This window comes from Canis lupus, chromosome 4 (assembly GCF_048164855.1).
Source record: "Canis lupus baileyi chromosome 4, mCanLup2.hap1, whole genome shotgun sequence".
In the NCBI taxonomy this organism is placed as follows: Eukaryota; Metazoa; Chordata; class Mammalia; order Carnivora; family Canidae; genus Canis; species Canis lupus.
This window is the reverse complement of record NC_132841.1, coordinates 28,657,741-28,681,168: the sequence shown is the minus strand read 5'-3', so window position 1 is coordinate 28,681,168 and position 23,428 is coordinate 28,657,741. Positions and strand designations below refer to the sequence as shown.

At 42.0% G+C, this 23,428-nt stretch overlaps 1 long non-coding RNA gene and 1 other non-coding gene across 5 annotated transcripts in view; both read right to left on the bottom strand.

Moving 5' to 3' along the window:
- Positions 1-23,428, bottom strand: part of LOC140632079 (uncharacterized) — a 126,502-nt gene that overhangs the window by 84,250 nt on the left and 18,824 nt on the right. The window lies entirely within an intron of this gene.
- LOC140632767 (U6 spliceosomal RNA) lies at positions 13,468-13,574 on the bottom strand. Its single transcript, XR_012030459.1, has one exon. It is a non-coding gene; the product is annotated as a U6 spliceosomal RNA (small nuclear RNA).

The following is a 23,428-nucleotide window of genomic DNA, read 5'->3' as shown; positions in this document are numbered from 1 at the left end:
AACACGAAAATTCATATATATAATCAAAACATGTGCACATTCACACAATCCTGTACCCACACATACACACTCACATTCAGACATACACATACATGTGCATATACATGTGCTCATAAATACACAGACATATATACTCATGCAAACATTCATGAAATACACAGAGATACAGATATACATATGTACTTCCTCACACGTGCACATATGTCCGTATACACATTTCTACAATTACATAAGTGCATACGCATGAGCATACAAGTACTCAATCACATGCACATACACATATATATGCCTCTTCTCTCCCTCTCTCTCTCTCTCTTTCTCTCTCTCTCTCTCATACACATACATAGACAGCCTGCTGGCCATCTTTTCTTCCCATTAAGAAAAATCGCATTCACTGCCAATATGCAAGAGGCTCCAGTGGGGTCACACCACTAAGTCTGCAGGAGTGAGAACAGCTGCCACCATTCCCCACTATCCCCAACATGAACCTGCATTTACCCTCCCCTGCACTTAACCACCTTGGCACCATCTGCTGTCCCCCAGGGAGACATCTAGTCCAGTGTTCTCAAGCCTGGCCACATATTAGGATCACTTGGGCACTGTCCATCTATACTGACCCTGGGACCCTGATTCAGTTGATCTGAGGTGGGACCTGGGTATTGAGCAGGGATTTTTAAGTTCTACAACCTCTCTGGCATAAATCACCTTGTCAGCTCCATAACTTTAGAGAACTTAAGCAGAAATTACTTTCTCCATCTCTAAAATGGAAGAAATAATAATGCCTATTTTATAAGTTGTTTTATGGATTAAATTAGATAACCCATCCAAATCACACACTATCTAGCCTATAGTAAGAGTGCATAAATGTTAGCTATTGTTATTATCACCAGTTTTATACTACCACAGTATGTTCTTGAAAAATGTTGAATCCAAAATTTTAAAAAACAAAAATAACCCTGAAAATCTGTATGACCCAAAACCCATTTGGTCAACCTCCTTCTGACCCATTTCCCCTGCAGTACCAACAGCGCATTGGTGCTTCCACCACCCAGGAGTCAGCCTGAGGGATTATACATCACCCTTTCCATGCTTATTGTTTTCTCTCCCTCTTATTTTTTTTTAGTACAATAACAACAAAGACATCTTCCTACAAATGCCAAAGGCTACACAATCTAAAGCGGGCTCCCACCATCCAGGTCTACCATCACTCTGATGTGTCAGAGGTATCCAGTCCCCACTTTTGTGTTGAGAAAGCAGAGCCACAGAGAGCTTAGCAATTTTGGGTCACATATTTATCAAGCAGCAGATGTGTCTGGCTCCACATCCAGAGTTCTTTCTCCATTGACATCCTGCCAGGCTTTGAATCTTCCACCTCTGTTCTCTGTGCCCTCTTCATACTCTGCACCCCTTCCCCTCCACTCAGAGGTCCTTCACAGCCAGGGTAGCCTGCTACTTTTGTCAGGAGGACAAGGGGTGTCGCAACTTGATGAGTAAGAGTTTAACACCATACTGAGAAGTAGGTGATTTCAGTCCTATTTTGGAAATGCTTCTAATGGAGGAGGAAGAGAAGGCAACCAATACTGATCAATGGATCTCTGATTTTACTACTTTACTAAAAGCAAGACCTAGACAAAAGAGAAGAAGGGGACAAGACCAGTATTTCTGACTGCTTCCTAGGCCAGAGCCATTGTGAAGACAGACTTGATATTGTAGGGAAGATAGAAGAGGATGTGGGTTCAGAGCACCAAATTGGTTTAAGTTCTAGCCACACCATGTCCCAGTTATGTGATCTTACTGTCTTAGCTTCTTTGAAGTGTACAGTGGGGTCTGATGGGGTCATACCTGGAATATGATCACCTGGTGCTGGAACACCCTATGAACTCAATACACCTGGGCTATTTCAATCTTGTTAACTATCATCCATATTTCAAAGTTTTATTAAAGAATCGTGGTCCAGGGCAGCCCCGGTGGCGCAGCGGTTTAGCGCCACCTGCAGCCCGGGGTGTGATCCTGGAGACCCAGGATCGAGTCCCACATGGGGTTCCCTGCATGGAGCCTGCTTCTCCCTTTGACTGTGTCTCTGCCTCTGTGTGTGTGTGTGTCTCTATGAATAAATAAATAAATAATTAACAAAAAAAAAAAAAAGAATCATGGTCCAGGACGCCTGGGTGGCTCAGCAGTTGAGTGTCTGCCTTCAGCCCAGGGCATGATCCTGGAGTCCCAGGATGGAGTCCCACATCGGGCTCCCTGCCTGAAGCTTGCTTCTCCCTCTGCCTGTGTCTCTGCACCTCTCTCTCTCTCTCTCATAAAAAAAAATTAAATCTTAAAAAAAAAAGAATCATGGTCCAAGTGAGGACTCCAGATTATTTCAAAATATATTCTACTTTGAATGAACTAACATGTTGTCCACTGGCTGGACTCTGTTAGCAGTCCTGAACTCCCACTGTTAGCTAATTACGTTCCCCACATGTAACCAAGGAGGCAGCATAGCCCCTGTTCTCAAGGAGTTTAGATTCTCCTAGAGAAGAAGAAAAGTTTACAGAGAAACACAATATAAGGAAGTAGATGAAAAATGAATAAAATGATCCATGCCCACACACAAATAAGGAAAATGAGACTCAGAGAAGCAAAATCAGTTGCCCGAGGTACCCAGCTGATAAAGGGCAGAAGAGGGCCTGCAACTCAGGTGTGTCCTGATGCCAAATTTAATGCTCTTCCCACCAAACATAAGAGCTCAGGGGGCTCGATTTTTAGAGCAAATAGAAACTCTGGCAGATTGGTTGGTGAGTTCCTAGAAAGTGTGGTCTAAATAAACCCTTGAGGGGCTCAAACTTGACCAAACAAGAAGGCTTAAGAGAATGACTAACGAAGATCAAATGCGAAGTTTTGAAACTCCCATCCATAAACACAGCAAAATACATAAACGATCCAGGAGTGACCCTCACAGGAAATAATATGGCATTTTCAGAGAGGCACACAAGACCTGAAAAAAAAAAAAAAGCCACCATATTTCGATATTTGAAGACCACCATTTGAGAAAATGTTCATTTTTCCAATTTAAGGCATGACTTTAACCAATTCTGATCAAAATCCTAAGGGGATTTTCTTTAGAACTTGTAAAAATGATTCCAAATTTCACCTGGAGGAATGAAAAGAGTTGGGCAAAAAAATATTGAAAAAAAAAGAAACACAGCGACAGAACTAAGCATATTGGATATGAAAACTATTTATACATGTTCAAAGCTCAATGTGGGTATCGGTGAAACAACACACAGGTCAATACAATGGAATATGCATCCAGAAACAGATGCTGGCAATGCAAGAACTTACTACCAAATCAAAGAGGCTTCCCAAACCACTGAGAACAGGATGGATCATTCGATAAACAAATTTGAGGGGTGCCTGGGTGGTTCAGTCATTTGAGTCTGCCTTCAGCTCGGGTCCTGATCCCAGGTTCCTGGGATTGAGCCCGCATCTGGCTCGCTGGGGGGTCTGTTTCTTGCATCAGTGGGGGGTCTGTTTCTCCTCTTCCTCTGCCCCTTCCCCTGCTTTTGCGCTCTTTCTCTTGCCCTCAAATAAATAAAATCTTATCTTTTTAAGATTATTTATTTATTTATTCATGAGAGACACAGAGAGATAGAGGCAGAGACACAGGCAGAGGGAGAAGCAAGCTCCATGCAGGGAGCCTGATGTGGGACTTGATCCCAGGACCCCAGGATCACACCCTGGGCCGAAGGCAGGCACTAAAGGGATCCCCTCAAATAAGTAAAATCTCTTGAAAAAAAAATAAGAATAGTTGAAAAATTGCATACTTGGGGAAAAAATTCTGTTAGAGCCTCACCTCATAGTATATCTTAAAAAGAAAAAAAAAAAAAAGAATAACCACTAAGAGAAAATGTAATTGAATATCTATCTGGTGTCTCTCTAAGTACAAACATAAACATTGGGATGAACTACAATGGAAAAGAGCAAGACTGAACTATGTACAAATTTGAAACTTCTGAACATCAAAAATTAATATATGACTATGGTTGAAGCTGGGTGATGGGTATGGGGTGGGGGTTTCATTACTCTATCTGCTCTGCTTTTGTTTATGTTTAAAAATGTCTATGGTTATAAAGAAGATGTGAGATGATAGATAGATAGATAGATAGATAGATAGATAGATAGATAGATAGATATAGGAATATATATTTTTTTATCTGTAATGGAATATTACATAGCCATAAAAAAGAATGGGAACTTGCCATTTGCAACAACATGGGTAGACCTGAAGAGTACTATGTAAGTGAAATAGTCAGACAGGGAAAGACAAACGCCAAATGATTTCACTTATGTGTTGAATGTAAAAAACAAAACAAATGAACAAACACAAAAAAGCAGAAACAGATCCATAAATACAGAGAACAAAGAGATGATTGACAGAGGGGCGGTGTGTAGGGGGCATGGGCAAAATGGGTGAAGGGGAGGAGGAGGTAAAGGCTTCCAGTTATGGAATGAATAAGTCACAGGGATGAAAGACAAAACATAGGGAATATAGTCAGTGACATTGTTATAGCATTTTATGGTGACAGGTGGTAGCTATACTTTTGGTGACCATAGCAAGGTGTGTAGAGTTGTCAAATCACTATATTGTACGTTAGAAACTAACGTAAATGCTGTGTGTCAGCTCTACTTCAGTTTAAAAAAAAAAAAGTCCATGGTTAAAAATTATTTAAAAGTTCAAAAAATTAACATAAATTTAAAAGGCAAATAATACCAATATAGCATATGATATAGCATTATTATCTTTATAGCAATAGAGCAATATGGAAATATAGCACTATTACCTTTGAGGTGCAAAGAGCTCCTCCAAATGACTAATATTCACTAAAGCATCAGTAGATAAGAAGTGACCATTAGTGGATTACCCCTTCATATCCAATCCCCCTTTCTGCTTCCTCATGGCCTGTGATTTCCACTGAAAGATCCACAAGGTTCTGGGGAGGCTGACTTCATTCCCTACCCTAAGGAGATCATGTGCCTTGGCTACCCTAATCAGTGCATCCCATTCCCAGCCATTGTAATGGACTGAGAAAGTGGCATGTGACCAAGCCAGCCCCAACAGAATCAATCTCAGAGTTTCTGAGATCAGGGACAAAGAAGCTCTTTCTTTCCCCCATGGACCTTAGTAGAGCCTCAGGAGCTTCTGGGAGAATGCTGGGACCTGCAGGAAGCACCACCACCACCACCATCCCCAGAATAAAGCCAACATTAGGAAGCAGAGCCAAGAAGTCAGCAGAGACAGGAAGAGGGCTCCATGACTGTTTTTTGAATTCAGGATCAAATTTCACATAAAGCCAAACCTACTCCTGTTTAAATGTATTGAACAAAAATCTTATTTTTTTTTCTGGGTTTCTGTTACTTGCAAACAAAATAAATCAAACTAAATGAGCTAACTAAGCCTGAATGTGTAGAGAGCTCAAGCATGCCCCCAAGTAGAGGACACAGAGCAGATTTTTCATGTGACTCCTAAGGTGGTCAGGGAAGTTCAGGGAAGGCCAGTGCCATCAGGCTTCCCCTCCCTCAGAGAGTGAGTAGGGTATCACCTGTGCTCTGATTTCTGCTGTGACTCATCTCCAGTCTCCCCACAGCTCCCTTCTCTCTCTTTCTCTCCCCCTCTGAGGGAATAGACTCAAATACCACTGAGTCCCTTGGAATCCCCACAGCAAGACAGGCTTCCCTCAGTATCATGACGCATCTGCTCAGGAAGATGGTAAGACACCTGGAGGTAGGTACTTTTGGATTGTTTCAGTAAAGATCCAGAATCTCCAGTCTGAAAGTCCCTTCTCCTGCCCTAAGGTCAGAAAGCCTATCAGGGAATCTTCCAGCAGAATGCAGCCTCAATGGGGGTGGTCAAGAGTGGAGGCCAGTTTCACCCAACCATCTGGATATGGCCTCTTCAACTTGATCAGGCCAAAATGGGACCTTCTCTATACACCCAGAGAGGACCAAATTCTCAGTGACAGACCATTAAGTCAGAATACCAGTTGAACAAACCCAATAGCCAATGCATTCATCCACAGTGATAGCCTGCTCTTTGTAGACCTGTAATGTTCATGCTCATATGCAGGATCCCTCCTGGTACCTCAGTCCCTGAAGTGGCCTAATGAGCATGATACCGGAGCCAATGAGGACTCAGATCCTCCCTCAGGCATGGGGGCACCTGGTGATCTGAGCTACTACTGCTCATTCGCCGCCTGTCCCTTCTCTTCCAGGCCCCTGAACTCTACCCCAAAGTGTATTTTGCCAAATTCATCTCTAGGAACCCTGCTTTTTCTAAAACAGCTCTTTTCCATAATCACTTTTGTCTATTTTTTTTAAGATTTTATTTATTCATGGGAGACACACACACACACAGAGAGAGAGAGAGAGGCAGAGACAGAGAGAGCGAGAAGCAGGCTCCATGCAGGGACATGGGACTTGATCCCGGGACTCCAGGATCACACCCTGGGCCAAAGTCAGCACTAAACTGCTGAGCCACCTGGGCTGCCCATTTTTGTCTATTTTCAAATTATTTCCTTTCCTAGTTGTTATTTTTTGCATTCTAATTGTATTTTGAGCATATTTGATAGAATAAAAAGGATAAATGTAACAAATATAAGTTAAAATGCATATTAAAATGACCACCCCTCAACTCACCAGCCAACTAAGAGCTAGAACATCACCAATAACTTGTATTCACCTACTCCATCCTTCCTCCACAAAATAGCCACATCTTGCGTTTTTGTGTTTATCATTCCTTTATGCAAAAAACCATAAACAAATTCTACAATTTGAGTTATACTCTGCATAGTCTTCTATAGACTTGAATATTTCACTTAATACTATGTTTCTAAGGTGCGTTCATGTTCCAAATAGCTGAGTTTGTCCATTTAATTGCTGCATGTTATTTCTCTGTGTAAAAGTGTATCCTGGTTTATATATCCATTCGCCTGTCTACAGACATTGAAGTTGTCTGAGTTGTTGAGGACTTTGTGCCATTCTAAACATGCTGCTATGAACATTTCTGCACATGTCAGCACACATGTGATGCCCATATGCAAGAGGCTCTCTGGGGTCTTTACCTGGAAAGGGCATGCCTGGGTCAGTGAATATTCAAATGTTCAACTTCAGAAGAAAATATCTAATTGTGTTCCCACATTCTCTCATTAAGTATGTGGTTACCAGTATTATAGCACCCCATTACTTGCTCCTCAATGTTTAAAAGGATTGATAATAAATTGGTACTCCCGCCTGTGGCATGCAGTGTCTTGCTGTGGATGGAGTATGCCTCCCTGTCAAGAGACTTGCATTGACCAAGGGAACATGAAAAGAAGTGATGAGTACCTTATCTAAGCAGCAACTTTAAGAGCCACCACAAGGTTCTGCCTTTGTTCTTTTTCCCCCGCTCTGCCATGAGATTATCATGTCTTAGAGGGGGGCTGTTCCACCACTCTGGACCCTTGGATAAAGATACATAGAATAGAGCTGTAGTCATTCTAGGTGACAAAAGTTATAAGGAAGAAATAAACCACTGTTATAAGCCACTTAATTTGGGGGCTGTTTGTTACTGCATCATAATACAGCAAAACCTGCCTGACACAAGAAATTCAATGAAAATTTACTGAGCATCTCTCACATGCCAGGCACAGTGCTGGGTTCTGTGAAAGCAATGATGGCCAAGATAAACAAGGTCATGGCCTCCTGGGGTTCACACTACACAGGCAGAAGGTCCCAAAGGTCCCTCAAGATTTTCGTGTATAACTCCCAACAGCAAACTCCTCAGTTAAGACTCCTTCTGTCAGACAGGGTGCACTTGATAGAGAAATATAGAAATTTGTGGATTTTCATATACAGAAGTCCAGGATTTAAACCTGAAGTAGAGATGGATCCAGGAGCAAAAATTATTATTAGGGCCCATTCTCTCTCTTTCTCTCTCTCTCTCTCTCTCTCTCTCATTCTTTCTCTCTTTACTGTTTTCCTCTGGGTTTGTCCCAGTGCTCAGACACCAGTCGATCTAGGCTACACCTCCCTAGCTCTAAGACCACCAATTCAATCCAAGTCCTGGGTCCTGACTCCCAGAGCCAGATTGGCCCACAAGCCCATCCTTGAACCAATCAATGTCCAGGGAGATGGGACACACTGATTGGTCCAGGCCTGGGTCACATGCCACCCCTGGAGCTGGTGAGGAGGTCACTCTACCCAAACCCTGTGGGCCAAGAAGAGAGTAGGAGGTGGATACCTTCAAGAAAAATCAGAGGACTCTTACCAGAATGGAAAACAGATTCCAGACAGGCAAACCAGCAATTGCCCTTACCAGTGCTACACTGAAGCTGGCTCCCACTGGTTCACGAGAGATGATCATACACATCTCTTCCAAACTCCACATTCAGTGACATCACATTGGTGATAATAAATCAGCCATTGTGGGAGTGTCTATACCAAAGGAATAGGCAGGCAGGGCACATCAGGGTTTTCATTTCCCCAGTGAGCCAGTTGTCCTGCATTTACCATCACAGCACTGCCCCTAACTCTGATGCTTGCTAGTTACAGTTCTAGCTCTGCCCCACGTCATAGTGTCACTTGGACAAGTCCGTGGACCTCTCTGGGACTGGACTTTTCACAACTGTAAAGTGGGGAAGTTGGGCTCACTCCTTTCGAAGTACCTGCCTCTCTGACAGCTGTGAATCTGTAAGACCCCTGAAAGGAGGTGTATGTGTGCACGCATGTGCATTCGCACAAGTTTAAATTTGCCTTCTCTGCATCAGAAATCACAAATGCAGGCATTGGCTATAAACTCCAATATAATTTGGTGAGCTGTACCTCTTCACTTGGGCTATTAAATCATTTCCCCTCCAAAGGTACACATGTTACGGCATAAGGAGCAAACTGTTGACAGATGGTGGAGAAACTTCACAGGCCCATAATTGAGACTTATTTTCATACATTTGTGCCAGTTTGAAATCTAATTGCCAATAAAACAATACTGTGATACTGCCACGTCTAATACCTCTGCCACTCTCCAAAGTTACACTTGAATCCACTAGTAAATTCCAATCTCCCAGAGAAAAATATTTCCCCCTCTCCATCGGAAAAGCAGAGCTATAAATCCATGTACAGTGGTTCATTTTCAAATGCGAACCTCCTTTCCCTGGTCCCCAAAGAGCCCTCACTCGGCTAATGTTAGTGCCTGCCTGAGAGCAGTAGATATTCTTTGTTTACTTGACAGAAGCACAGATGTGGCTTAGTGAATCTGTGATGAGGTCTTTTGCAGAGAAATGCTTTGATGGGCTAGGTTACCCTCCCTCTTCGGAGTGACCCGGTACCACGTTTGGAGATATTTTGTGCCTATAGCATAAAAGTGGCCAGAGGCCCATCACTGCCCACTGAGCAAGAGAAGGTGGAGGAATCCAGAACCACTCCCCTCCTTGCTTTTCTGTTTTCACTCTCTTGATGAAAAGGTTTGAGGATATAGATCGATCCAGATCAATCGAGACTGTAAATAAAAAAACAAGCTTTCAAGGGCTGGGTTCATTTGTGTCTACTGAAAAACACAACCTGTCACCTCAAACCACAAGCCTGCTAGTAGTAGTAATGGCCATTGTTCACAAGTCAGAGCTTTGCCAGTTGACAAAGAAATCGTTATTGCGGGCTGAGTCCGTGCCAGGTCTATGCAAAGCCCAGAAATGGTGTAGTAAACATGGCAAATATGGTCCTTGCCTCCATGGTCTTCACATGATCCCTGGAGGGGTGTTATTATTTTCCCTATCTTATAGACAGTAAGCTGAGGCTCCTAGTGGCCAAATAATTCTTCCTCCAGGATGCACAGCAATTAGGGGAGGGGTGACTTAGTAGACTTGGAAGATCTGACTTACCTCTCCGTTCAGTTATGTTATTATAGGGATTCAGTGAAAGCTGTACTTATTTGGGTGGCTCAGTCGGTTAAGCATCTGACTCTTGCTTTCAGCTTAGGTCATGATCTAAGGGTCATGAAATCAAGCCCTCAGTGGGGCTCTGTGCTCAGCACAGAGTCTGCTTGAGACACTCTCCCTCTCCCCTCCACCCCCCTCTCTCTCTTTCAAATAAATAAATAAATAAAATGTTAAAAAAAAAAAACAAAAAACAGGGCAGCCCCTGGGGGCACAGCGATTTAGCGCCGCCTGCAGCCCAAGGTGTGATACTGGGGACCCAGGGTCAAGTCCCACGTTGGGCTCCCTGCATGGAGCCTGCTTCTCCCTCTGCCTGTGTGTGTGTGTGTGTGTGTGTGTGTGTGTGTGTGTGTGTGTGTCTCATGAATAAATAAAATCTTTAAAAGAAAAAAAAAAAAAAAAAAACAGAGTAGCCTGGGTGGCTCATTGGTTTAGCACCACCTTCAGCCCACGGTGTGATCCTGGGGACCCAGGGTCGAGTCCCATGTCGGGCTCCCTGCATGGAGCCTGCTTCTCCCTCTGCCTGTGTCTCTGCCTCTCTCCCTCTCTGTGTGTCTCTCATGAACAAATAAATAAAATCTTAAAAAAAAAAAAAGGATTCAGTGGAATAGTTAACTATTGAAGCTTTAAAAGCTTGGTTTCCGGGATCCCTGGGTGGCGCAGCGGTTTAGCTCCTGCCTTTGGCCCAGGGCGCGATCCTGGAGACCCGGGATCGAATCCCACGTCAGGCTCCCGGTGCATGGAGCCTGCTTCTCCCTCTGCCTGTGTCTGCCTCTCTCTCTCTCTCTGTGTGACTATCATAAATAAAAAATAAAATAAAATAAAAAATAAAATAAAAACTTTGGTTTCCTTTCTCCCACTCCAGCCCCACCTCCACCTGTAGTCCTTGTTCTTCCACTTGGGGCTACCTCTCTACATCTCCCTCACCTTCTATACACAGGTCTTCAAACATGTGAAGGTCATTATACAACTTCCTGGAGGCTTCATTTTCCATGCAAAATAATACTCATTTGCTTCACACATTCCCCAAATCATGGCCCAACATCTAACCACTGCTTCTCAAACTGTAGTGAACACAGAAATCATTCAGAGAACTTGCTGAAATGCAAGCTTCAGCTCAGAAGGTCTGGATGGGGCCTGAGACTCGCATCTCTAACCAGTTCCCCCAGGGAGTTTGGATGCTGCTGATACATAGACCACATTTAGAGTAGGAACCTCAGAGCACAGACCTGTGCTGCCCGATATCCACCGGCCACATGTGACTATAGAGCATTTGAGATGTTGCTCATGCCAGTGAGGAACTCAGTTTTTATTCATTTAATTTTAATTATTTAAATGTAAATTTAAAAAAATAAAGCATTATAATTAAATTTAATTAAACTTAATTAAAATTAAAGTATTAAACATTTTTCCATTAAACACAATTTATTGTTTTGGTGGGCCTCTATTGTATTTTAACCAGTGAAATTTAGCATATGAATTGAGATAGGCTGGAAGTGTAAAATATATATTGGATTTCAAAGACAGTACTTGGGGAAAAAAGATTGCAATACCTCATTAAAATTTATTTATAGGGACGCCTGGGTGGCTCAGTGGTTGAGCATCTGCCTTTGGCTCAGGGCGTGAACCCGAGGTCCTGGGATTGAGTCCCAGATCAGGGTCCCCGCAGGGAGCCCGCATCTCCCTCTGCCTATGTCTCTGCCTCTCTCTCTGGATCTCTCATGAATAAATAAAATCTTTTTAAAATTTTTTTTTTATTTTTATTTATTCATGATAGTCACAGAGAGAGAGAGAAAGGCAGAGACACAGGCAGAGGGAGAAGCAGGCTCCATGAACCGGGAGCCCGACGTGGGACTCGATCCTGGGTCTCCAGGATCGCACCCTGGGCCAAAGGCAGGCGCCAAACCGCTGCGCCACCCAGGGATCCCTAAAATCTTTTTTAAAAAGTAATTTATTGGGCAGCCCAGGTGGCTCAGTGGTTTAAGCGCCACCTTCAGCCCAGGGTGTGATCCTGGAGACCGGGGATCAAGTCCCACGTCGGGCTCCCTGTATGGAGCCTGTTTCTCCCTCTGTGTCTCTGCCTCTCTCTCTCTTTGTGTCTCTCATGAATAAATAAATAAAATATTTTTTTAAAGTAATTTGCTTATATTAATACTGAAATGAACATGTTTTGAATATATCGGGTTACCTAAAATCTATTATTGGCTACCAGAAATTTTTAAATTTTAAATAGATGATAGAGTGAGTGAGTGAGAGAGCTTACATCATATTTCTACTGAACAACCGTGGTCTAGATCATTCACCAGCCTGAACATCTTTTGTTTGTCTGAGCTCCAGCTATCCACATTCCCCATGGTCTGGACGCTATACTCACACTGACACATCCTGAGGTTATTGGGTTGTTTTACATGAGTTTGAGGGGCAACCACATACCATCAATCGCATTCTTTTTTTGTCACCTGATACTCGTCAGCTCTCCCCTAATGTCCCATGGGTGGTCTAGGCTGGTGAGCAGTTACCATTCTTCTGACAGGACAGTTTGCCCTAGTCAGTTTCTCCTGCTTGTTTCAGCCCATTCCTCCTACCAGTCAGGGTCTCCCCTGCATCTCAACTCCATCATTCAACATCTCTCTGTCTCTCTCTCAACCTCACAGCTTCCTCGTGTTTGATTAGCTTGCCCTTGTGACTTCAACAGGGACAGCAATTAAATCGTTGAAGGGGACAGGCCACATCTAGAGACTAATCGCTGGCCCCCCAGAGTCCTGCTTCCAGGGTGACAGCAGCCCATTTATCAGCACCCTGTGGGTGCTTGACGGCACTCTGCCTATCTGAGAATATCACCCACCCCAAATCTGCAGGACAGTGTCAGTTTGTCTACCACTCAGCTAAATTTCCATTGCCAGAAAACTGCCCTGGGGAAATAAGCATGTATGCATGTGAAAACACAACCACAAGGAAGTTCAAGACAGTGCCACTTAGAATAGAAAGTAGTAAGGAGCAACTTACATGCTGTCAATACTCAGGAACTGTTTAAAACTGGTAAGTCCTGGGGCAGCCCGGGTGGCTCAGTGGTTTAGCGCCACCTTCAGCCCAGGGTGTGATCCTGGAGTCCCGGGATCAAGTCCCGCATCAGGCTCCCTGCATGGAGCCTGCTTCTCCCTCTGCCTGTGTCTCTGCCTCTCTCTCTGTGTGTCTCATGAATGAATAAATAAATTAAAATGTTAAAAAAAACTGCTAAGTCCTTCTGCTGGAGTGACCTACACACACTTTTTTTCAAATGGTGTTATAGGAAAACATTAAATGACATGGAACATTGTCCTTAATGTATTTAAGTGCTAAAAGCATGTAACCTAACAGTATATAAAGAATATTATTTTCAAGTATGTATGGTAAAGGTGGTTATCTCTCAATGGTGGAACTGAAGTCACTTTTGTTTTCTTTATGTTCTGCTTACATTGTCTGATTTAACACTTGTTTAATACTTGGGATTATTGGCATTTTATTTTATTTTATTTTTTAAAATATGGGATACTTCACAAATTTGCATATCATCCTTGTGTAGGGACCACACTAATCATTTCTGTATCATCCCAATTTTAGTAAATGTGCTGCCAAAGCAAGCACGGGATCACTGGCATTTTACAAGAGACTGAAATCCAGTCTCAGAGAGGTTACCCAGTCTGTCCTAGGCTCCTCTGCAAGAAGCACAGGGCCATGGAGGATCTAGTCTCTTGCTGGTAAATGGTAAAGCCTCAGGTTCTTCCCCCATACCTGCTGCCACCCTCCTAAGGGGTGGGGTCTGGAGGGTCCTGCAAGTACAGGATATACAGATTTCAGCAAAATGTCTAATTATAGCCTATCTTCCCAGTTGTGCTTTAAGTCTACACCTTCTTGCCTAGTTGAGGATATGGCTTCAGCTCTCTTTCCTCTCTCTCCCACGAATCATGTTCCTCCTCTCAACAGGATCACTCCTATCAACATATGAGCAAACTCTTAAAAAAAAAAAAAAAAAAAAAGTAGCCTTCCCTAACCCCATTTTTCCCTCCAGAGACCACCTCACTTCTCTCCTTTTACAACAAAAATTTCTCTCCTGAAAAAGGAACACACAGGAGTATTCAACAAACAGTACCAATTATTAGGTACCCCAACAAACATGACAATGAGATGATGGGGTGGCCAGCTTTGCTCAGAGCCCATGTAGCAATGCACAGAGCACTCTGCCGTTTTACACCTGACCCCTATGGCAAGTTAAGAGCTGAAGTGGCAGGAGCAGCTTCAAGCCCATGGCTCCTGGTTCCCAAAGGAAATCTACACAAAGAATATGATGAGACTCTGGGGAACCAAGACTCTGAATACACCCCAACTCTTTAAGAACAACAGCAACAGAATGAGTCAGAACGCAGAGAAGTAGTCAAAGATATAAGAGAAGATAATATTCTAAAATAAAGATATATCTGAAATTGAATTACAAAGGGTAATTTCTCCTCTCAGAACAATTCACTCAAGAAGTCAAGACTCCAATGGGCAGAGAAATCGAGTCAGCTACAGGGGGGCACAGTCAGGCTGCCTGCATGCTCCTCTCTGCAACAATCAACGCCGAAAGATGGAAAAACAGGGATCCCTGGGTGGCGCAGCGGTTTGGCGCCTGCCTTTGGCCCAGGGCACGATCCTGGAGACCCGGGATCGAATCCCACGTCGGGCTCCCGGTGCATGGAGCCTGCTTCTCCCTCTGCCTGTGTCTCTGCCTCTCTCTCTCTCTGTGACTATCATGAATAAATAAATAAAATCTTTAAAAAAAAAATTTTTAAAAAGAAAGATGGAAAAACAACTCTTAGAGAATTTAGGGAGTGGGGGTGAGCAGAATGTGACCCAAAATGTTTATTAACCCAGGTGAGGTGTCATCACATATAAGACAACAGAGAAGGTCTCAGAAAGATAGCTCCCATCAAACCCTTCCTAGTAAATGAATCCAAAAGAGGTAAAAAAAAAAAAAAAAGAAAGAAAAAGAAAAAGAAAGAAAAACTCGTGAGTATAAGGGCTGTGCTGTACAAGACCTGGCAGTAAAAACTGAATGCAGTTAACTACAGAGCAGAATCTAGGACATGTGAGAAACTGAGGTTAAAACAGTATAGGTCGTGACAATGTCAAATCTAATATAACAAACAAAAATCAGAAGACACAGGGAGAGGAGGGAAAGGTGGAGCAAGTCTGTGCATCCAGAATCCCTGCTATGCTGTGGATGTTAAGAGTCAGTCCTTTCTACAGCTCAGCTCTGTTGGTAATTCCCCAAACATAGTGCCATCAACTCCTCAGGCTCTCCTGGCCCCAAAGTCTCCATATTCAGCTTCACCCACAGTCAGTTAAATGACTTACCCGCACTTTTCTTGAGAAGCCAATTTTCCCAAATCCAGCTCAGTGACCACGTTCTGATTAAATGCTAGACCTGGGGCAGCCCAGGTGGCACAGCGATTTAGCCCTGCCTACAGCCCAGGGCATGATCCTGGAGACCTTGGATCGAGTCCTACGTCAGGCTCCCTGCATGGTGCCTGCTTCTCCCTTTGCCTGTGTCTCTGCCTCTCTCTGTGTCTCTATGAATAAATAAATTTTTAAAAAATAATAAATAGGCTTAAAAAATGCTAGACCTAAAAAGGCTAAAAGAGCTCCAAGCTTCCTAAGAGACAGGGGTCCCCCACAACTCTAGTTTTGTCCCACCTGAGATCTTGCCCTCCCCCCAGCTCCAGGGCTCCCTCCATACAAGCCCCGTCACTCTTGCCAATATATACCTTTGCCAGTTCCTGCACTCCTCAACACCCTACCCTCCCTACCTTCTCTTACACCTCTGACTCCATACTTAAGGAGAAGGGGTCCATTCCTCAGTGCCCACAGCCACCTGCAGACCACTGTCCCCCTGCAAACAATCCAAAAATCTCTTCTTCCACTCCCCAACCTCACCACCATCCTCTTCTACCATGTTTCTCAAAATGTGGTCCACAGATACTAACCCCACAAAATGCTCCATTGATTAAGGGCCCCAGAAGCCTGCATGTTTGGGAATCACAGATCCTATACCTCTGTCCTAAGAATCACCAGATACAAAAGTGTGTTAAAAGTAAGAAAAATCTTGTAGTACAGATACTGGCATTTTCCAGACTTCCTCCTCCATGGAACTCTTGTCACAAAAACCCGTTAACATTTGCTTGAGGGACGCCTGGGTGGCTCAGTGTTTGAGCATCGCCTGCCTTCAGCTCAGGATGTGATCCCAAGGTCCCGGGATTGAGTCCCACATCAGGCTCCCAAGAGGGAGCCTGCTTCTCCCTCTGCCTGTGTCTCTGCCTCTCTCTGTGTCTCTCATGAATAAGTATATAAAACCTTTAAAGAAAAAAAAAATTCGCTTGAATTGGCAATCAATGGAACATACTTTGGGAATCAGTTCTACTACCCTCCATGACCCTACCCTACCACCCTCCACCTTCTCTCACTAACCTAGGAGCCTCACCACCCAGCACAGTTTCTCTTTCTGCTTGCCTGCCTTCTCCACAGTCCTTCTCCACTTTGCCCATTCCACTGGTAGAGTGGAAATGACTTCCTGCTTGCCCAGTATCCTTTATCCTTCTTCTAATAAAAGCACCTCATTTTCTTTTGAGACCATCCTACCCTCAGACCATGTGATTCAGCTCTAAAGGTTAAGTATGACTCAGACCTGGCCAATGACAGCACTGAATTCCCCTGGCCACAGTAGTCATATCACTGATGGGCTGGGAACACCACTCAGGTCAATAAGAATATCTCCAAAGTCTTTGCTGGAGTTTTCAGGGAAAAGGTACTCTGTCTCCTGCTGGCATTGCCCAGCTAATAGGATGTAAGTACAGAGAAGCTGGTGGTCATCTTCCAGACAGCCCGCCTAAGAACTAAACCAACACAGAAGAAAGTGAAGTCTCAAGACATTTCAGAGAATAAAATGGATGGAGCAATGCCTGGTTTCTTATACTCTTCAGTTGTAAGTCAATAAATTCCTTTTCCTTAATCTAGTTGTACTGAGTTTCTGTTACCTGCAACCAACTCAATCATAATAATATTTATTTAATATTTATTATGTTCCATGCACTGTTGCAAATGCTTAACATAGATTTTCTCATTTAACCCTAACAAATATCAAGAAACAGATATTAATATCACTGTATATAACACAGGTGAAGAAATCAACACAGAAGGAAATGAGGAATTTGCCAAAGTCCACACAACCAGTAAATGGCAGACCCAGGATTCAGATCCAGGCAGTTGTCCCTGAGACCACCTTCTTAACCACCAAGCCGTTTACCTCCATCATTAAGGATTCTAACCAGTGTAGCAGACTCATCCCAAATACTGCACCCAATCCTACCCTTAATCAGGAAGGAGTTCAGTGCCTGATTAATTCAGGAAAAGTTGGCCTCAAGTAATCCCAGGCTCAGCTGTATTCCCTCACTGCTCCTCAGAAAACCCTTTCAACCCACTTCTTGTCAACTCCCAACCAAATTCCCCATCTCAGCTGTTCTAAATTTTCTCTTCCCTTTACAGAGGCCCTCTGACATGATTTCTTCAACAGCAACCTTCTCAAATTCAAAATTTGTCTCCAGTTATCCTTCACTCGTCCTCCAACACAACTCCTCAAGTGAGGCCTGGCCTCACTCCTCCCTTCCAGTGCTAACCTGGACTGGGGTCCTTGTCCCTCTCTCTACCGTCCCCTTCCCTGGGATCTCACTCCCTCAGCTTAATTATCCCAATGAAAAAATGGCTTTGTATACAATGAGACAGCTACAATGAGATACTCTAATTATAAAATGCTATCATTATTATATGACGCTATCAACACAAGGAAATAATAGGCAGTGTAAAAAGCAGACAACAGAGTTGTGCATGAAGTAGATTCTGATGTGTAGATATAAACAGGTAAAGAATAAAGACTGACAGAAACCCCACAAAAACACTAATAACAGGTGTCCTTTCTCAATAGAACAATGGGTGATGGTTTGTTTTTGTCTTTCCACTCTTCTTTATTTTTCCAACTTTCAATTTGTATTACTTTTAAGTGAAAAATATTTCAAATATATATAAGATAGACAATTTACTTAATCAAAACTCCTTTAAATTACTATTCTTTATTTCCTAAGTGCCCCAAAATTTTCAAGAACATACATGTGTACTGATGTCTCCACCTTCCTCACTCCTAACACCCCCACATTTCTCCCCTTGGCTTTCTGGATTTTCTCCACAACATTCTCTTAAAAAGCCCCCCCAGAACATTGCCAAGTTAACCGACACATTTCTGAACTTCTACATCAGATAATACTGCTAATCACCATTCACTGTTTCAATGGGATTTTTTTTTAAGTAGTGACACTAGTATAATGAAGCCCCTGAACCTAGACCCCAGTGAGCACCATTCATTGACATACACAAACCCACCTCAAATCATCTTAACCAGTTCATGGGATGAGGAAATCCAAACAGAGCACCACAGCTTCAGAGGCATGGCTGTTTCTAGGAATTCAAAGTCACCTGGACCATGAAGGAGGTGATGTGGGCTAGTGGTAGCCTATAGACAAGAATCCTAACTGCATCATCTACTACAAATAACCAGAAGCAAGACGATAGCCTATATTCCCCTTACTCAAAATAATTATATCTGATGTTTGGGGACATTTGTTTCATCTCCTTCCCATGCACATTTTACCCTGCTCACATGCGGATTTTCAACCAAGCCAAGTATTGCATCCTCTAAGGTGGCAATACAGACACAGCTGAATTTTCATCAGCTTCATCACAGGAAGTAAACATTACACTGATACAGCACTTACAGTCCTCACAGGGAGAGGTCTAGGAGGGGTGTGCAGTGCCTGCCCAGGCTCTCTGCAGCTGCCATTCTGTGGTGGCAGGGCTGTCCAACAGAACTTTCTGCAATGATATGCACTGTACAAAATGGTAGCCATTAGCCACATGTGGCCATCCTTACAATGTGGTTCGTGTGACTGAGTAACCAAACTGTTCATTTTATTTAGTTTTAAATAATTTGGAATGTTTAAAAGCTTTATTGACCTACCATAACATTCAACCTTTTAAAGTCTACAATCAGTAGGCTTTAGTTTATTCACATGGTTCTATAATTATCACCACTATCTAATTATATTTTTAATTTTTTTTTTTTTTTAGAAAGCTCTATACCCCACATGGGGCTTGAACTCACCACTCTGAGATCAAGAGTCACACACTCTACCAATTCAGCCAGCCAGCCAGCTACCCTACCACTCTTTAATTTTTTAACATTTTCATCACTGCCCCAAAAGAAACCCTGTACCCATTCCCAGTCATTCCCCCATTCTTCCCTCCACCTAGCCCTTGACAACCACTAATCTACTTTCCATCTCTATGGATTTGTCTATCTGGACATTTAATATAAATGACATCATACAATTTGTGATCTTTAGTAACAAACTTCTTTCATTTAGCATAATGCTTCTTTCATTTAGCATAATGTTTTCAAGATTCATCCATGTGGTAGCATATCTCATTCCCTTTAACTGAATAACATGCCGTCATATGGATATACCACTTTTGTTCAATAATGGACATTTGGGATGCTTCCACTTTTTAGCTATTACAAATAATTCTGCCACTATGAACAGTTTCAAAAGGACGTAGGTTGTCATTGGTCTTGGATTTATACCTAGAAGTAGAATTTCATGGTCATATAGTAATTCCATGTATAACATTTTTGAGGAAGTGTACAATTGTTTTCCAAAGCAGCTGTGCCATTTTACAATCCCACTAGCAACATATGAAGGTTCCAACTTCTCCAGATCTTGCAGACGTTTGTTATTGTATGTTTTTTTTTTTTATTACAGTCATCCTATTGGGTGTGAAGTGGTGTCTCATGGTTTCAATTTACTTTTCCTCAAGGATGAATGATGTTGAGTGTCTTTTCATGTGCTTACTGGACATTTGTATATCTTCTTTGGAGAAATGTCTATGCATATCTTTTGCCCATTTTTAACCAGGTTATTTATCTTTTTATCATTGAGTTATGATAGTTCTTTCAATATTCTGGACACAAGTCCTTTATCAGATCTACAATTTATAAATATTTCCTCCCATTCTGTGGGTTCCTTTCATTTACTTATTTATGCTCTTGGAAACATAAAATTGTTTTATTTTTTATTATGGCAAATATATCTGTTGCTTGTGTTTTAGCATCCTACCCAAGTAACTATTGCCTAACTTAATGCCACAAATATTTAATTCTGTTTTCTTCTAAGACTTGTATTTTTTAACTCTTAACTTTTGTAAATGTTATGAGGTAGGGGTCTGACTTCATTCTTCTGCATGGGAATATTGTTTCCCAGAACCATTTGTTGAAAATAATATTCTTCCCCCAATCGAATTATTTTAGCACCTTTGTCAAAAATCAATTGACTGTAAATGTGAGGGTTTATTTCTGGACTCTCAATCCTTTTCCATTGATCTATATGTCTGTGCTAGTACCACAGTCTTGATTACTGTAAGTCTGTAGTACAAGTAAGTCTGTGAGTCCCTTAACTTTGTCCTTCTTTCTCAAGACCTTTTTTGTCTATGCTAGGTTCCTGGCATTTGCACATGAATTTGAAAATAAATTTGTCAATTGGTGGGGAGGGGAAGCCGGCTGGGATTTTGACAGGGATTATGTAGAAGCTGTGGGTCACTTTGGGACTGCCACTTTAATTATTCTAAACCTTAAACACGGGAAGTGTCCATTTATTTAATTTCTTCCTACAACATCTTATAGTTTTAGTTGTACAAAACTCACATTTCTTTGATTAAATTATTCCTAAATATTTTGTTCATTTTGATTCTATTATAAATGGAATTGCTTTCTTAATTTCACTTTCAGATTATCCACTGCTGGTGTATAAAAATTCAACTGATTTTTGTTTTTTGATCTTATATCTTTCAATCTTGCTAAAGGCAAGAGAACCTTTCTTGTCTCTTCCCACTTTTGCTGACCACAAGTACTCTGTGGCTTGTGGTTGCACCACTCCTATTTCTGCCTCCATCTTCACATGGCCTTCTTCCTTGTGTTCCCATGTCTTTTCTGTCTCTTAGCAGGACATTGGATTTGGGGTCCACTTGGGTAATCTAGGATGATCTCATCTCTAGATCTTAATTACATCTGCAAAAGAACTTTTCCCATATAGGGAAATATTTACAAGTTCTAGAATATGGACATAGGAGGGGGCACCATTCAACCCTGTACATTTTCCTTTTTTTTAAGATTTATTTATTTGAGAGAGAGGCCACCAGTGGGAGGAGCAGAGGAAGGGAGAGAGAAAATCCCAAGCAGACTCCACGACCAGCACAAAGCCCAATGCAGGGCTCAATCCCAGGACTCTGAGACCATGAGCTGAGCTAAACCCAAGAGTTGGACATCCAGGTGCCCCTCAATCCCCTATATCTTCTATTCCTAGTTTGCTGGGTGATTTTAATTTATAACAGTGTGTTAGACTTTTGTCAAGTGCTTTTTCTATGTCTTCTAAGCTGATCACATGGTTTTTGTCTTTTTATTCTATTGATAAAATACACTGGTTAGTTTTCAGATAATTAACCAACCTTGCATTCCTGGGATAAATCCCACTTGATCATGTATATGATCCTTTTTATGTGTGGCTGGATTAATATACTAGAATTCTGTTGAAGATTTTTGCATCTATATTTATAAAGGATGCTGTTACGTAGTTTTATTTTGATGTGATGTCTTTGCCTGGTTTTTGTATCCACATAATATGGTACCTGGGTTTATAGAATGTGTCAGGGGTATGCCCTCCTCTCCTGCTATTTGAAGGAGATTATGATAGGTATTAAATACCTTCCAATACCTTCAAATATTTGGTAGAATTCAGTAGTGATGCCATCTGGGACTATTTTCTCTGTGGGGAAATTTGATTACTTTTATAAAAATTTTATTTATTTATTCATAAGAGACAGAGAGACAGAGGCAGAGATAGAGGCAGGCAGAGAAATAAGCTCCATGCAGGCAGCTCAATGTGGGATTTGATCCCAGGACTGCAGGATCACAACCCAAGCTGAAGGCAGATGTTCAACTGCTAAGCCACCAGGTGTCCTGGAAATTTAATTGCTAAATCAATCTTTTTACTTGTTATATATCTGTTCAGATTTTCTATTTCTCTTGAGTCAGGTTTGGTAATTTGTGTCTTTCTAGGAATTTGTACATTTCATCTAGGTTATCAAATTTGTTGATGCACAGCTATTCATAACACAGTTATAATCTGTTTTATTTCTGAAAAATCAATCATGATCTTATTCTCCGATAATCCATTTATTTCTGTAAGATCAATAGTGATATCCCTTTTTCATTTTTTACTATAGGCACTTGATTCTTCCCCTTTTTGCTCAGTCTAGCTAAGTTTGTCAATTTTGTTGATCTTTTCAAAGAACCAACTTTTCATTTCATTGACTTTCTCTATTTTTCTATTCTTTCTATTAAGCTTACTGAGATTTGTTTCATGGTCCAGCAAATATTCTAAACTGGAAAATGTGTCATGTGCACTTGAGAAGAACATGTATTTTGCTTTTGTTGAATGGAGTGTTCTGTAAATAGTTCCTTATTGATCTCTGCCTCATTCTATCCATTATTGAAAGTGGGATATTGGAGTCTCCAACAATTACTGTTGAATTGTCTATTTCTATTTCAGTCTTCCTGGTGGATTGACCCTTTTAACAGTATTAAATGTCCTTCTTTGTCCCCAACAATTTCCATCTTCAAGTCTCTTTTGTATAATAACAGTATGGTTAATCCAGCTGCCTTTTGGTTACTGTTTGCATTGGGTATATTTTTCCATTCTTTGCTTTCAATCTATGTGTATTTTTGAATCTAAAGAGTATCTCTTTTAAGACAGCCCACCAGCTTTTTATAAGTAAATACCAAATATGATATCATTTCACAATATCATTATCACACCTAAAGCCTCCTAATATCATCAAAATGCTCAATCAGCAATCGGCATTTATTCTCAACTTCCACCCTCATGGACTTCTGGACATGGTGCCCTCCTGGTCTCCTGTTATATCTCAAAGCACTCTCCTTTCTCAAGGGCTACTCTAGCCTAAACCTCCTGAACTTTCCTCTCTTCCCCAGAGACTCTGTTCTCAGCTCTCTGATCTGTCCCCACATCCCCTCAGGCATCTCATCCATTTCTAGAGTACCAAAAATCAGCTCAACACAGGAGACAGCCCAGATTTGCTCTCAGCCAGGACTTTCACACTTCTAACTGCCTGGTGAAACATCTGTATGGGAGCCTCCACCCTTCAAACTTCACATTTTCCCAATTTTATTGCCTCATCTGGTGCCCAAATATGCTCTTCTTGCAACTTCTCATCCTGGTTACTCACCACCATCCTCCAAGTAAGCTACACTCAAAATTCCCATCACCTTGGTCACTTGCCTACCG